The 16,075-nt window shown below is 43.0% G+C and overlaps 1 pseudogene across 1 annotated transcript; it reads right to left on the minus strand.

Moving 5' to 3' along the window:
• Positions 1–13,811: 13,811 nt before the first annotated feature.
• LOC308244785 (NEDD8-conjugating enzyme UBE2F-like) lies at positions 13,812–14,772 on the minus strand (annotated as a pseudogene). Its single transcript has one exon. The product of its transcript is annotated as an NEDD8-conjugating enzyme UBE2F-like (transcript).
• Positions 14,773–16,075: the final 1,303 nt, after the last annotated feature.

Raw genomic sequence — 16,075 nt, forward strand, 5'->3', positions numbered from 1 at the left:
ACACATTTTGTTCTTTTCTATTTGTTTTAGTTTTAAATTATTTTATTATATTTAAGTTTAATTTGAAAGGCTTTTGTACCTTTCCTTTGTTAGGCAATTTTATTTTGCCTTTGCCATCTTCAATATAAGGTATGTTATTGTGCTATGATTCCTCCATTTTTTGAAGTTTCAAATTATAATAATTAGTGTTTACATTCTTCTTGTTAAAGTGTTTGAAATGAATAAAACTATTGAAATAAAAAAAAAAAGACCGTACCCTTTTATGTAATGATGTTTACTTTGAATTTATATTAGTTCACACAAACACTCCATCCATGCTTTTGTTCCGGCCCTCCGGTCCAGTTTAAGAACCCATTGTGGCCCTCGAGTCAAAAAGTTTGCCTACCCCTGGTATAGAGGGATAAGGAAGAGAGGCTGCATGCAAGGGGGAAGGACGGGAATGGCTACAGGGTCAGTGGTCCGACTGTCTCCTTCCAGGATCTTGAAGTCTGATATCAAAGTAGTTAATTTTCAGTAGTGTTAAAAACAACTCCACCAGTTCCTGGGATCCGGAATGGTCAGCATTCCTGAGGAAAACTTCCAGAGAGGGGGTCCGGGCACAGCAATCAAATCAAAGTGAGTCCTGGCCTTTGTTCTCAAAATGCATTCTCTTCTCTGAGCAATGGGCCCCAACGTGTCTCATCTTTTTACAGCTGGTTTTCTTCTTGCAGCACATCCTCCAGTTTCCCAGGGTCTGTAAGAAGAACTCTTATCTATAGTTAGTAAGGTGAATAACCATTAAACAATGTGACTCTATTCTTACTACGTGCCCTTCCCCACTATCAGTATTTGTACAGAAATGTGAAGCCTGAGGTACACTGATGATAACCACAGTAGCAGCACTAGAAACCAGCCAAACTCATAAATAACTACTATATTCGTTAGGTAGGAAGTGAGACCTGAGCGGCTGGGGCGGGCCTGCCCCGGGTCCTGCCAGGGGTGGGACCAGCATTGCCTCTCTATGGGTGGCCCAGCAGGCAGGTTGGGAGGCAGCCGGCTCTTGGCGCAAGCTCAGAGGAAAACGTGACCTCAATGCCACTGTGACCGTATTAGGGCCCTGGGCTAATTATAATAAAATTTGAATTTCGGTTTTGAACCCCCACCCCCACCCCCACCATGGGTTTTTCCCGTGTACATTCTGGGTAAGGGCATGCCCAGAAGAAAGGAAGTTTCTGTCAATCATCCCTGAATGCAAATGAGTCTCCACCCAGAAAATCCCTCTTTTAAACCCAGGAGGTGGGGGCCTTGCTCTCTCTTGCATGCGCTCCGCCTCCAGGGAGCATTGCCATGACTTTCCCTTCCCTTCCCCACAGGTATGTATCCCCCAACCTCTGAGACTTGCAACCAGGGGAGATGGGCACTGCAGCTCTTGGGGCTAACCCCCTGAACCTGTCCCCAAGGCCCCCTTTTCTCTGACTTCCCACTGAGCTAAAGCAGCCCGGCCGGAGTCTCTTCACTCACCCGTTCCCGGTTTGGAATGTAAGCAGCCCGGCCATTGTCTCTCACTCTCTCTCTCTCTCTCTCCCTCCCTCCCTCCCTCCCTCCCTGACCGCCCGCTCCCCATTTGGAATGTAAGCAGCCCGGCCATTTTGTCCCATGCTCTCTCGAATGGCATGCACCTCGTTTGGAATGTATCTTCTATAAACCCCATTGTGCTTTACTTTTATTTTTGTTGACCTTAAAATCTTCTCTGTGTCCACAAAAGAACCAAGGTCCAAGCCGGTAACCCCAATCGGTAATATATAGGATAACATATTTGCATTAAAGGCTTAGTGGGTAGGTGTGCCTATTTCCAAGCATATAATTTACTTCAGTCTTTCCTGCTTATGATGCCAGCATTAACACAAAATATCACATATATGTAAAAGCAAGAATAAGCACCCTGAGAATAGACAAAGCAATAATCTGAACCAGACACAGATGTTGGAATTAACTGGCAGGGAGTTTTAAAACACTATAACAAATATGCCAGGTGGGAGGAGAGAATTGGCTGGCAGAGACCTTATGGCAAAACCAGGAATGAGATTCTTGACTCATCTCTTCCTTGGTGTGTCATGATCCAGGGAATAATAAATGAGACCCTGGATTAGCTCTGGGATTTTCCTTTTCCCACCAAGTTCTCCCAAGCTAATGCCAGCTGCCCATTCTCAACTCAGGTCACATGGTTGGGTCTCCTGGCAAATAACCTTCATTCTTAGGTGTTTCATTTGGCTCAGTGGATAGAGTGTAGGCCTGCGGACTGAAGAGTCCCAGGTTCGATTCTGGTCAAGGGCACCTAGCTCAGTTGCAGGCTTCTCCCTGGCTTGGGCCTGGTGGAGGCAACCAGTTGATGTGTTTCTCTCACATTGATGTTTTGCTTTGTCTTTCCCACCCTCTATTAAAAGAAAAAAAAGTCACCTCCGACACATAAAAGCCACCTTAACTCAACACTTAGGAAATCCCAAGGATTTTGGGAGCTGTGAGTCAGGAAGTGTGGATGAAGACCAGATATATCAGAAATATTTACCGAGTCATCAGGTATCAAAAACGCTCCACCGAAGCTCAAATTCATAGAATCAAATAGTGAAATGGTGGTTGCCAGGGACTGGGAGAGGAATAAATAATGTGTAACTAAACATAAAGTTTCAGTTAAGCAAGATTAGAGTAACTAGAGATATTAGAGTATTTGAGTGTCTAGAGATACTCTTACACATTGTTGGTATAGTCAACAATGTATTGTACACTTAAAATTTTGTTGAGTGGGTAGATCTTGTGAAGTGTTCTTATGACAAAATGTAAAAAAGTAAGTGAGTCCAACATTTCATGTAAAATACTGAGATTATCACGTTTAATAAAAACCAACTATTCTATTTAAAATTGAAGTTAAAAGATGGAAAAAGACATACCATGAAAACAAAAAACTGAAATAGCAATATTAATATCCAAATAATATGAATTAATAACAAGGAATACTATCAGTAATACAGAAGGATATGATATAATGATAAAATGGATTATATATCTAATAAGACATGTAAGTCCTAATTGTGTATGCATATGTAAATAGATTATAAAAATTCTTGAACCAAAAGCTGTTATAAATGAAAGGCAAAATAGACAAATCCACAGGTAAAGAACCCAGCATTATTCTTTCAGTTATTAATAACAAAATAGAAATCAGGAGTTATATAGGGAAACTGAGCAACACCATCAAATAACTAGTCCTGATTGAGTATTACAACACATTCTTTCCTTAAGCAGTATAATATCCTTTCTTCTAAAAGGAACATAAAACAAGGGAACATTAACTAAAAAAGATCATAGTCTAGCCCAGTGGTCAGCAAACTCATTAGTCAACAGAGCGGCAAACTGCGGCTCGGGAGCCGCAGTTTGCCGACCACTGTTCTAGCCCATTCCAAGCCACTCAACAAATGTAAAAATAAAACAAGGTATGTTCTATGTTTAACACACAACACAATTAAGCTAGAAATTAATAAAAAACATCTGGAAATTTACCTAAATACTTATAAACAACCATTAGATCAAAGAGGAACTCTCAAAGGATATTTTAAAATATATCTAAACTGAGTGAAAATGAAAATACAACATATTAAAATTTGTGGGATGAAGCTAAATCCTTGTGTGAGTGTGTGCACATTTGTCTCTATGAAGTTTAATAATAATATACTGAATAATAAAAATAAAACATTTATTTTACTGTTCCATACTTTTTTATTTAAAATATATTTTATTGATTTGTTACAGAGAGGAAGGAAGAGGGACAGAGAGCTAGAAACATCGATGGGAGAGAAACATCGATCAGCTGCCTCCCGCACACTTCCCACCGGGGATGTGCCCGCAACCAAGGCACATGCCCCCGACTGGAATCGAACCCAGGACCCTTTAGTCCACAGGCTGACACTCCATCCACCGAGCCAAATCAGCCAGGGCACTGTTCCATACTTTAAGAATAATTTAATCTTATTTTAATGTCATAATGTTATAGGACAATAAAAAGCTTAGGTAAATTCTGGGACAGGTGGAATAGGGAAACTGAGGCAGGAAAAAAAAAGTCTAAAAGGTTGGCTGGACCCTTGTAGCAAGACTTTATCTTGTGAACAAAGAGTTAAAACCTCTCCTCACAAAAGAATGCAGGAGAGGAGGGGAGGGGGAAGGAAGGAGAAGGAATCTACAAATCATCCTGAGGTTGTTAAAACAGCAGGGAGGAGGGGGAAAGAAGAGTGTAGTTTTATCTCATCCCACTGTTTAACCAAAAGCCAGCAGTTGGGATTTAATTGCTAGATCCCTCTCATAAATTGTGGAAGAACCACAATAAAGAAAGGGGGAGACCTTCAGAGTTAATTTGTACCAGGATATCTAGCAGAGGAATTAAAAAAAAAAAACACACACACACACACACCTGCTGAAACCGGTTTGGCTCAGTAGATAGAGCATCAGCCTGCGGACTGAAGGGTTCCAGGTTCGATTCCAGTCAAGGGCACATACCTTAGTTGCCGGCACATCCCCAGTGGGAGGTGTGCAGGAGGCAGCTGATCGATGTTTCTCTCTCATCGATGTTTCTAACTCTCTATCCCTCTCCCTTCCTCTCTGTAAAAAATTAATAAAATATATTAAATAAATAAATAAAATTATAAAAAAAAAAAAAACCAACACACCTATAGGCACTAGGGTACATAACCCCATCCCACTCGCTCTTCAGGATTAGCTGAGAGCCCAACTGTGCTTCATAAACCAGATGTATAGATTTGCTTGCCTTGCTTCTTTAATAAATGTGCATGCTTTAATTTTTTAATACATTCGCTTGCTTTAATGTTTTAGTAAATTCACATTATCACAACGCAGTCGAGGTCTCATATAAATTACAGGAGAAGACAAGAATCCAGGTTGAGGACAGCCCCTCCCTCTGACTGCGGGTTGTGATAACACCTCTGGTATCAGTGAGAGGTGCCCATGGTTGCTATCCAAGATGAAATACATGCACATGTGTGTGATGTGTGTGAGTGCACCGAGGGGACTAAATTATTACCTGTTAGGAGCCTTTCAATTTTACCCATGTATGTATAAGATGAAAGATATGCATTAATTCAGAACCCCTCATGAATTATCTCTTACTCTTAAATTATGAGAGTAAATCATATATATGATACATAATTATACATAAATTATATATTTTCATGACAAGATAAACATAAAATTTAGTCTTGATAGATACTAAGTATGAGAAATTCTTGATATATATATAGAGAGAGGGTCATTCATTCAACAAATAATTCTTCACTTAATTTCCAAATCATTTATCTAAGCCCTGAAGATGCAATAGTGAACAGTTCTATACTTGTTTTAATCTCATGAAAATTTACATTTTAAATAGGGAGACCAAAAATAAAAAAGGACATATTGAAAGTGATAAATATTTAGGAAATCATGAAAAGGGTATAAGGATTGCAGTGATGCAGTAGCGGTTGCTGTGATTTTATTTTGAGTGGTTAGAAGATGCCTCACTGAGAAAGGATCTCTTGAACAAAAACTTGAGGAAAGTTAGGGAGCAAGCTGTGTGGACTCTTGAAGGCAAGTGTTGCCTACAGGCAGAGACAGCAAGTTCAAAGGCCCTGAGCCAGGAGTGTGGGGCATTTCCTGGAATATGTGGGAGGTTCTGTAAGTGTGGAAGGTGGGGTGGTGCTGAGCGAGGGTACATGAGATCAGAGACTTTAGTACAGGGAGCCAATAATATAAGGCCTTTAGACTTTGCAGGAACTTAAAATACCTGAGCCATCTGCTTCATCCCTAGAAAACTAAGATTAATAAGAAATATGCAGCTCTACCTGGTTTGGCTCAGTGGATAGAGCATCAGCCTGAGGACTGAAAAGTCCCAGGTTGATTCCGGTCAAGGGCATGTACCTTGGTTGCGGGCACATCCCCAGTAGGAGGTGTGCAAGAGGCAGCTGATTGATGTTTCTCTCCCATCAATGTTTCTAACTCTCTATCCCTCTCCCTTCCTCTCTGTAAAAAAATCAATAAAATATATTTTAAAAAATAATAAGAAATATACAGATGCCTAAAAAGCTCTTTTGAAGTGATTGTTATAACCAGACTTCATTTACATATTAATGCCCAGGAGCATTTGTTGAGTGATTACTAGAAATTATACTCAACTGAGTCGGAAAAAAGCAGATAAACTTGAATTAAGTTTGATACAAAAGCATAGATGTGTTGCCTTATAGCGAGGGCTATTACAATAAAAAAATACTTTAAGCCCTGGCTGGTTTGGCTCAGTGGATGATAGAGTGTTGGCCTGTGGACTGAAGGGTCCCGGGTTCAATTCCAGTCAAGAGCACAAGCCTGGGTTATGGGCTAAATCCCCAGTAGGGAGAGGGCAAGAGGCAGCCCATCAATGATTCTCTCTCATTATTGACTAGAGGCCTGGTGCATGAAATTCGTGCATGGGGGGCGGGGGTTGTACCTCAGCCCAGCCTGCACCCTCTCCAATCTGGGACCCCTCGAGGGATGTCCGACTGCCCGTTTAGGCCCAATTCCGGATCGGGCCTAAACGGGCAGTCGGACATCCCTCTCACAATCCAGGACTGCTGGCTCCCAACTGCTTGCCTGCCTGCCTTCCTGATTGCCCCTAACCGCTTCTGCCTGCCAGCCTGATCTCCCCCTAACCACTCCCCTGCCAGCCTGATTGATGCCTAACTGCTCCCCTGCCAGCCTGTTTGCCCCTAACTGCCCTCCCCTGCAGGCTTGGTCACCCCTAACTGCCCTTCCCTGCAGTCCTGGTCCCCCCTAACTGCCCTTCCCTGCAGGCCTGGTCACCCCCAACTTCCCTCCTCTGCTGGCCTGGTCACCCCTAACTCTTCCCCTGCAGGCTTGATTGCCCCCAACTGCCCTCCCTTGCAGGCTTGGTCCCTCCCAACTGCCCTCCCCTGCTGGCCATCTTGTGGTGGCCATCTTGTGTCCACATGGGGGCAGCCATCTTGTGTGTTGGAGTGATGGTCAATCTGCATATTACTCTTTTATTAGATAGGGTAGAGGCCTGGTGCACGGGTGGGGGCCAGCTGGTTTGCCCTGAAGGGTGTCCCGGATCAGGGTGGGGGTTCCCTTGGGGTGAGAGGCCTGTGGTGGTTTGCAGGCCAGCCACGCCCCCCGGCGACCCAAGCGGAGGCCCTGGTATCTGGGGTTTATTTATCTTCTACAATTGAAACTTTGTAGCCTGGAGTGGAGCCAAGCCTCCTGCTTGCTCCGTGGCCACAGCCATTTTTGTTGGGATTTATGTTCTATAATTGAAACTTTGTAGCTTGGAGTGGAGGCCTGGGCTTCTGGAGCTTGGCTTCCTCCATTGCTGGGGAAACCCAAGCCTCCCTCCTGCTCTCTCCATGGCTGCAGCCATCTTGGTTGGGTTAATTTGCATACTCACTCCTGATTGGCTGGTGGGTGTGGCTTGTGGGTGTAACAGAGTGGTGGTTAATTTGCATATTACTCTTTTATTAGATAGGATGTTTCTATCTATCTCTCCCTCTCTGAAATCAATAAAAATATTTTAAAAAATACTTTAAGATGTTCCTCTTTAGAAGTAATTTGGTAATCCTTAAATAAAAGAATGCATTCTTGGGAGGGATGGGTGCAGGGTGGAGTGGGTCAATGGAGAAAAAAAAAAGAAAGGGCATCTCTAATACTTTCAACAATAAAGATACATTTTAAAAAAAAGAGATTGCATTCTTAAATTTGTTTATTTTTCATTCATCAACAAATATTTATTGAATGTTTAGTTGTTTTTTAAAATAAAACTTAAGGATTCTATAACTAATTTTATTAAACATATTTCTTTTCAGGCTTGAAATTCTCACAATGAAGAATGAATAGAATATTTTTTCTCTAGTATGGAATAAACTGGGATCAGAATTTATTAGTCATGGACTTTGAAATGAAAAATCTGGAACAAGAATGAACTAGGAATTACTGAGGATAGAAAAAAAATGAGTTACTATGCCAAAATATTATGCTAAGATATTTAATTTTTATGGTTTAATTGCAATATATATTATATAGTAAATAGCAGGTGGAACTATCCTATCTAATAAAAGTGTAATATGCAAATTAACCATCACTCTGCTACACCAACAAGCCACGCCCATCAGCCAATCAGGAGTGAGTATGCAAATAAACCCAACCAAGATGGCTACAGCCACAGAGAGCAGGAGGGAGGCTTGGGTTTCCCTGGCAATGGAGGAAGCCAAGCTTTCCACCTGCCCTTGCCGGCCTAGGCCTCCACTCAAGGCTACAAAGTTTCAACGATAGAAGATACATAAACCCAAACAGAAATGGCGGCAGCCACGGAGCTGGAAAGAGCAGGAGGCTAGGGTTGCCCCCAGTGATGGAAGAAGCCAAGCTTTCTGCACACCCTGGCCGGCCCAGGCCTCGCTTAAGGCTACAAAGTTTCAATGATAGAAGATACATAAACTCAAACAGAAATGGCTGCTGCCATGGAGCAAGCAGAAGGCTTGGCTCCGCTCCAGGCTACGAAGTTTCAATTGTAGAAGAAAAATAAATCCCAGATCCCAGGGGGCATGGCCGGCCTGTAAACTAACCCCTCGCCCAGGCCGCCCACACCCCAAGGGAACCCCCACCCTGATCCAGGACACCCTTCAGGGCAAACCAGCTGGCCCCCACCCATGCACCAGGCCTCTATCCTATCTAATAAAAGAGTAATATGCAGATTGACCATCACTCCAACACACAAGATGGCTGCCCCCATGTGGTCAAAGATCCTGCCCCCATGTGGACACAAGATGGCCAGCAGGGGAGGGCAGTTGGGAGGGACCAGGCCTGCAAGGGAGGGCAGTTGGGGGTGACCAAGCCAGCAGAGGAGGGAAGTTGGGGGCAACCAGGCCTGCAGGGAAAGGCAGTTGGGAGGGACCGAGACCTGCAGGGGAGAGCAGTTGGGGGGGGGGGGGGACCAGGCTGGCAGGGGAGCAGTTAGGCATCAATCAGGCTGTCAGGGGAGTGGTTAGGGGGTGATCAGGCTGGCAGGCAGAAGCAGTTAGGGGCAATCAGGCAGGCAGGCGAGCGGTTGGGAGCCAGCAGTCCTGGATTGTGAGAGGGATGTCCGACTGCCCGTTTAGGCCCGATCCCTGGGATCGGGCCTAAACGGGCAGTCGGACATCCCTTGAGGGGTCCCAGATTGGAGAGGGTGCAGGCTGGACTGAGGGACACCCCCCTCCCCCGTGCACAAATTTCGTGCACTGGGCCTCTAGTAGTCCAATAAAAACTATAGGAGAAAAGAAGCATTTAGAAGTGAGAGGTGTGAGGATTTCCCCTCTGTCTTGATACCAGAGTGAGACTCCTAAAATGCAAATCAGCCCAGCCAGCGTTGCTCAGTGGTTGAGCATCGACCTCTGAACCAGGAGTTCATGGTTGATTCAGGGGCGTGCAGGATGTCTCTATCTCTCCCTCTTCCTTCCTCTCTGGAATCAATACAAATATATTTATAAATAAATAAATAAAATGTAAATCAACCTTGTCTTTTCCTTTATTTAAAAGTTTTTAAAGCATCCAATTGCCCTTAAAAATAAAATTGCTTAATATGGTCTTATAGAAATAATAGCCTATTTATCTTGCCTGTCTTTATTTTTCTCCATCCCTAAGTCTTACCTCCTCCACATTCTAAACTTTGGTTATTTTGAAATTCTCTCAGCTACAAGGATACAATGTCTTCTCTAGCCTGTGGATTCTCAAACAAGCATTTTTTCCCTCTGTCTCAAACAATTTAGGCCCTTCTACTTAAGTTATCAGATTAAATATAATCTTTCCTGGCCTTCCCTAAACTCACGAGGCCAGATATTATTTTTTAGATATAATTTGGGAAGCTTTTTTCTTCCTGCCTAACCCCATTTCTCTCTATTCGTTCTCCACGATTTCTTGAAAAGCAGGTCTAACACCTTTCTGCCTCAGGGGAGTTGCCTGCCAGCAAGAATAAGTCAGCAGGACTTCTGGGCTTTGTCTTCAAAATTTTAAAACCTTGAGGAAGAAGGAATTTTCAGAAAAAAAGAAGAAAGTATATTAGAAAGGGTAGAAGGAAGGGAATGGGCCCTGCAAATAATTATATTATAAAAAACCTGCCGAAACTGGTTTGGCTCAGTGGATAGAGCGTCGGCCTGTGGACTGAAGGGTCCCAGGTTTGATTCCGGTCAAGGGCGTGTACCTTGGTTGCGGGCACAGCCCCAGTGGGAGGTGTGCAGGAGGCAGCTGATCGGTTCTTCTCTCATCAATGTTTCTAGCTCTCTATCCCTCTCCCTTCCTTTCTGTAAAATATCAATAAAATATATTAAAAAAAAATCACCAGGAAGGGAAAATCATGAGAGGAGTTTTAGCTTTCAGAACCAGGAGTTTGGTTTTGCTATTGCCCAAGTAATACTAACGGTCAACATGGTTTATGTGCCCAGCTGTTGTGGCTCAGTGGTTGAGCATCGACCTATGAACCAGGAGGTCCCGGTTTAATTCCTGGTGGGGGCATAAGCCTGGGTTGCAGGCTCGGTTCCTGGTGGGGGGCATGCCAGAGGCAGCCAATCAATGATTCTCTCTCATCATTGATGTTTTTATTTCCCTCTCCCTCTCTAAAATGTCTTTGGGCTATAGAGGTGCAATAACTGTACTAATGCTCATTATAGATACTCAAGAAATGTTCTTTGACTGAATGATTGTATCAGAGTATAAACCCACACCAAATACCCCTAGAATTAATGACAGAACATTTCTGAAGGGCCTGGAGGCATTGAAAGCTTATAGAAAAACTTAAATTAATTTTAGCAAATAAAGTGACACTTCTTATATTGTGCATTTGGATACAGAGCGATATTGCTATAATAGTATATGGTCCCATAGCAACCTATTACTATTAGAATATACTGCATTTTATGTCTATTGCTTAATTGTGTGTGTTTTCTCTTAGAAAGGGAACTGTTCTCAAGTCTATTTTGCTTTACATTTTATTCCCAAATGTCTAACAATAAATGGCAATTAAAGATCTTATGTTTGAAGAATTGAACTAGAGACTCCGAATTAAAAGTTTGACCACCTGAAATGAATTTCCATTCAAATAATCTATTGTTACCACAAAATTTAAAAACACACATTTCGGGGTTTTATATTTGCCATCTAATAATCTGTCCACTTTACATAGAACATTATCCTTTTTTTCAAAACTGCAACCTGCTGGCAATGGCCTTGTAAACCATTCAAAGTGGTACTTACATTTTATTTATTCTCATCTGTATTAAAGGAAAATATTCCCCCTGATCATATTTTAAACCTATTAGGAAATAAAATCTTATGTGAAGATCAATTTCAGAAGATGGCATATATCTGTAGGCAAATGGACTTCATAATACCCTCACTCCACAGTGGACTCCCACTTTGGGGTCCCTGTCCTTACAAATCTTTCACACGAGGAGAGGAAACTGTGTGACCTGCAAGGTAACTAAGACAAAACTATTGAGCTAGGAATTTCTAGTTCATTTCCCCCCAATTTGCCAGTTAAGTACGTTGGAAACGAGGCTCATCTTAGAATCACTGCAGACAGGCAGCAGGTGGAATGTGCTGTCATTGCCTGTGCATGAGAATGGCACTTTCAGGATAGGTGCTAACAGCTGGGAATAAAATCCCCAAGACAATAGTGAGGTGTCAACTCTCTTGATGTCACTGAAGATGATATTTCATTGAAAAATCTGAAAGCTGCTGACACTGAGTGAAAAGAAATTTTACACATACCTTAATCCATTTACTTAATTTATATTTTACTTCCTTATGTACACATAAGAATGATAGATAATATCTAGGTCTAAATAAGGGTGAATGAGTTATTTCTATAAGTGCAAAATAAAGATGCAATGTGGTTAGAATTTTTTCCAAAATTGTATATGTAATGTTTTCTATTAGTGTCCCATAAAACAGTCCCTTGCAGTCAATGGCATTTGTATTAGAGAATGATAGTCCATTAAAATATGCTTGTATTGCCCTGACCAGTTTGGCTCAGTGGATAGAGCGTTGGCCTGCGGACTCAAGGGTCCCGGGTTCGATTCCAGTCAAGGGCATGTACCTTGGTTGTGGGCACATCCTCAGTATGAGGTGTGCAGGAGGCAGCTGATCGATGTTTCTAACTCTCCCTCTCCCTTCCTCTCTGTAAAAAATCAATAAAATATATTTAAAAAAATAAAATAAAAAAATAAAATATGCTTGTATTAACTAGTCAACATCAAGTAGGAGCAAGTGGAGTAGTAATTACTTAGTAGTTCAAAGATAAGCAATATCTATGGACAATTTACTATAGATATTGATTTAATTCATATCCTCTAAGTTAGTAAGACAATAAAGAAAGTTCTATTTGAACCAAGACTAATAAGAAACAGGCTGGACATTTGGTTGTTAATAACTTAATAGCTATTCATCTCCTAAATAACTTCTGGCTTCCAAATCTCAGGTCTGTCTTCTAAAAGGAGAAAATGTCTGGATCCACTTTATTTTTATTGCGCTTTTGCTCTGAAGAAATAGCTTTTATTAGATGAGGCAGACTTCTAGCAGTAATTTTGACTATTGCATCCATATTCTTTCATAGCTCTCTTACTATATAAGATTTACATGTTCTCTTTTCTGACCAATCTGATTTCAGACCCTGGCTTCATTTTCCTTAATTCTTGATCTTCAGTGTGGACACCTTGACCTTAAGTGGCCCTTCCGGGCTCGCAGCTCTCTGACATTTCTATATTACTTCCCTGTGTAATTGTTAGGTAGGAAGTTAGACCTGAGCGGCTGGGGTGGGGCCTACCCTGGGGGCCTGAACAGGGGTCAGATCAACATCAACTTCAGACCACCTCTCTATGGGTGGCCTAGCAGAAGGCAAGTTTGGAGCCAGCCAGTTATGGGCACAAGCTCAGAGGAAATTGACATGACCTCAATGACAAAGAAACCTTACTAGGGCCCTGGGCTAATTATAGTAAAATTTGCATTTTGGTTTTGACCGGTCCCTTGTGGGTTTTTCTGTATACATTCTGGGTAAGGGAATGCCCAGAAGAAATATAGTTTCTGTCAGTCATCCCTAAATGCAAATGAAAGGCTTCGCCCAGAAAACCTCTCTTTTAAGGAGTTGGGGGCCATGCTCTCTCTTGACTGGCCTGCTCCTCATTTGAAACATGTCTTCAATGAATCCTTTTTTGCTTCACTTTCATTTTCATTGACCTTCAAATCTTTTCTGCGTGGATCAGAAAATCGAGGTCCCAGCCAGTAACCTCAATAGGTAACATAATGGATTTTACATTTTCTACCAAATATCTTCCCTTTTTATTACAACTCAGACCTAAACTTGGGTGAAAATCCTTTACTGAGATCCTGGAGCCCACAGCTCCTGGAGAGAATCCTCTGTCTTCCTGGCAGACAGCAGTTCACTGGGCATGACCTACCAGTGCTTCTACTATAATAAATCTCCAATCTCCTAGGAATCTGGAGCACTACCTCAACAAAGGTGTCTAGTTTTCCAGCCAACTGAATTTTTTTTTTTCTTTCTGTTCCGAAATATACTTACATTAAATAAAATACGAATTTCGGTAAGAGATCTACAGTGAATGACTGCATTCTGGGAAGCCTCAGACACTGAGGCAGGGCTGACCTTCATGGGAGGAGATAAGAGACTGTGCATCCAATCAGTTTGCAGTGGGCTCGGGACCGCCCACCTGCCAGCTCCTGGCAGGTCATTGGCATGCTGTGCAGGAAAGTGATTTGGGGGAAGGTAAGAAGCAAGCACCGATTCTGAGTTCATTACAACTTCTCAAGCATTTCCTCAGCTTATACAGTACAGGTTCACAAAGTAAACATGTTAAGGTAAGCAGACAACTCTTTAGATTCCAAACGCATTTTCTTGCTGTATTTATGTGGAACTCTGTCTACAATGGGCAGTCATGAAGAGGTTCCTCCGCAGGACATGTCACAGGACCCAGCAGAGCCAGGGTCTGAGGGAAGCGAGGACTGTGAGGGAGGCCCCCTCGAGAGCTGGAGACGACCCTCTAGCAGAGTCCGCGCTGCAGCGCCCCTCCTATCATCTGGCGTACCGCTTAATGTAGTCTTCCACTTTGTTCCGGAAGTCCTCCTTGTCCCTCAGGTGATGCTCTGCAGCCTCGATATTCAGTGGGTCATCGAAGTTCAGAAGATCAGTAAACAAAGAGTTTAATCCCCAAACAACATCCTTTAATGTCCTCGTGGGAGGCCAGCCAGCTCTGTCGATCGAATGTTCCCTCAGTAAACTCAGACATATCTCGCCCGTCTCTCTGATGTTGGGGTGCCAGATCCTTGGTCAAGCATCTCACTTTGGGTGGCACCATGTTGTATGCATCAGGAACTTCGGTTTCAAACTGAAATTTTCTACCCTGGTAGTAACCCTCATCTGGGGTCACAGTTAGCTGAAAGCAATGAAGCTTGTTTGGATCAGGAAAATGCACTTTATATGTACAAGGTAAGTTAGCTTCAAGTTCTGCAACCTCTTTAAGGAGCAGTCTGTCTCTCACAGACACCCTCCGAGTGGAGTCAGAGGCTGTGGCTGACATCCAGGACCCTTTGAGACCATCATCCCGCTTCAGTTTGCTCGCCAGCATCAGCATTACTGCTGCCTTTACCCTGGGCACCTCGAGACAGGCGAGGCGGGCCCGGTGCCCAACACCATGCCCCGCCAGCCGGCAGCAGCGAGACACGACCCCTCACCCCAGCTGAATTTTTATAGGTTGAATTAAGCTTGGAATCTGCTAGAGGATATTTGAGTTGTGCTCACAAGTAAATATGTCTTTTAAAGTTTGGGAATCCCATATAATAAAAGCCTAATATGCTAAGTGTCCGGTCATCTGGTCTTCTGTTCAACCAATCAAAGCATAATATGTGCATGATATGCTAAGGCCACTCAACTGCTTGCTATGATGTGCACTGACCACCAGGGGGCTGACTCTCTGACCGGTAGGTCAGCTTGCTGCTGGGGTCTGGCCAATAGGGACTGAGTGAGATGGGCCAGACATGCCCTGGAGCCCTCCCTCGGTCCCTCCCTGGGTGGCCAACCTCCTGTGTCCCTCCCTGGCCCTGGTTGTGCACCGGTGGGGTTTCTCGGCCTGGCCTGCACCCTCTCACAATCTGGGACGCCTCAGGGTATATTGGAGAGCCGGTTTTGGCCTGATCCCACAGGCCAGGTCAAGGGATCCCAATGGTGCACGCATTCCTGCACCAGGCCTCTAGTAGTATAATATCAATTCATGTTGACTTTTTAGTATCTAGTTTAATATAGGTTTCTATTTTTAAAATAATCCTGAAGCTGCTTTTATATGTAATTGTCTTATCAGAACTTTGCTTTATGAACATAAGATCTCAGGTCTAGCAGCTATCTCTTTTCTTCTTTTTTAAAAAAATATATGGTTTTAAATTTTTATTGATTTCATAGAGGAAGGGAGAGGGAGAGAGAGATAGAAACATCAATGATGAGAGAGAATCATTGATTGGCTGCTTCCTGAACACCCCCTACTGGTGATTGAGCCCGAAACCTGGGCATGTGCCCCTGACTGGAATCAAACCTGGGAACCTTCAGTCCACAGGCCAATGCTCTATCCACTGATCAAAACCAGCTAGGGCTCTCTTTTATTCTTTTTTTTTTTTTTTTAACATATTTTATTGATATTTCACAGAGAGGAAGGGAGAGGGATAGAGAGCTAGAAACATCGATGAGAGAGAAACATGGATCAGCTGCCTCCTGCACACCTCCCACTGGGGATGTGCCCGCAACCAAGGTACATGCCCTTGACTGGAATCGAACCCGGGACCTTTCAGTCTGCAGGCCGACGCTCTATCCACTGAGCCAAACCGGTTTCGGCTCTCTTTTATTCTTGACTCTGCAATTTCTCATGATGATTCAGACTACACCAGTAATCCACAGATTAGCAGCACACAGTTATACAATTTTTATAATACTACTTAAAAAACATTTTTTTAAAGAGAGGAAGTGAGAGGGAGAGAGAGAAAA

This window comes from Plecotus auritus (assembly GCF_963455305.1).
Source record: "Plecotus auritus genome assembly, chromosome: 3".
Taxonomy (NCBI): domain Eukaryota; kingdom Metazoa; phylum Chordata; class Mammalia; order Chiroptera; family Vespertilionidae; genus Plecotus; species Plecotus auritus.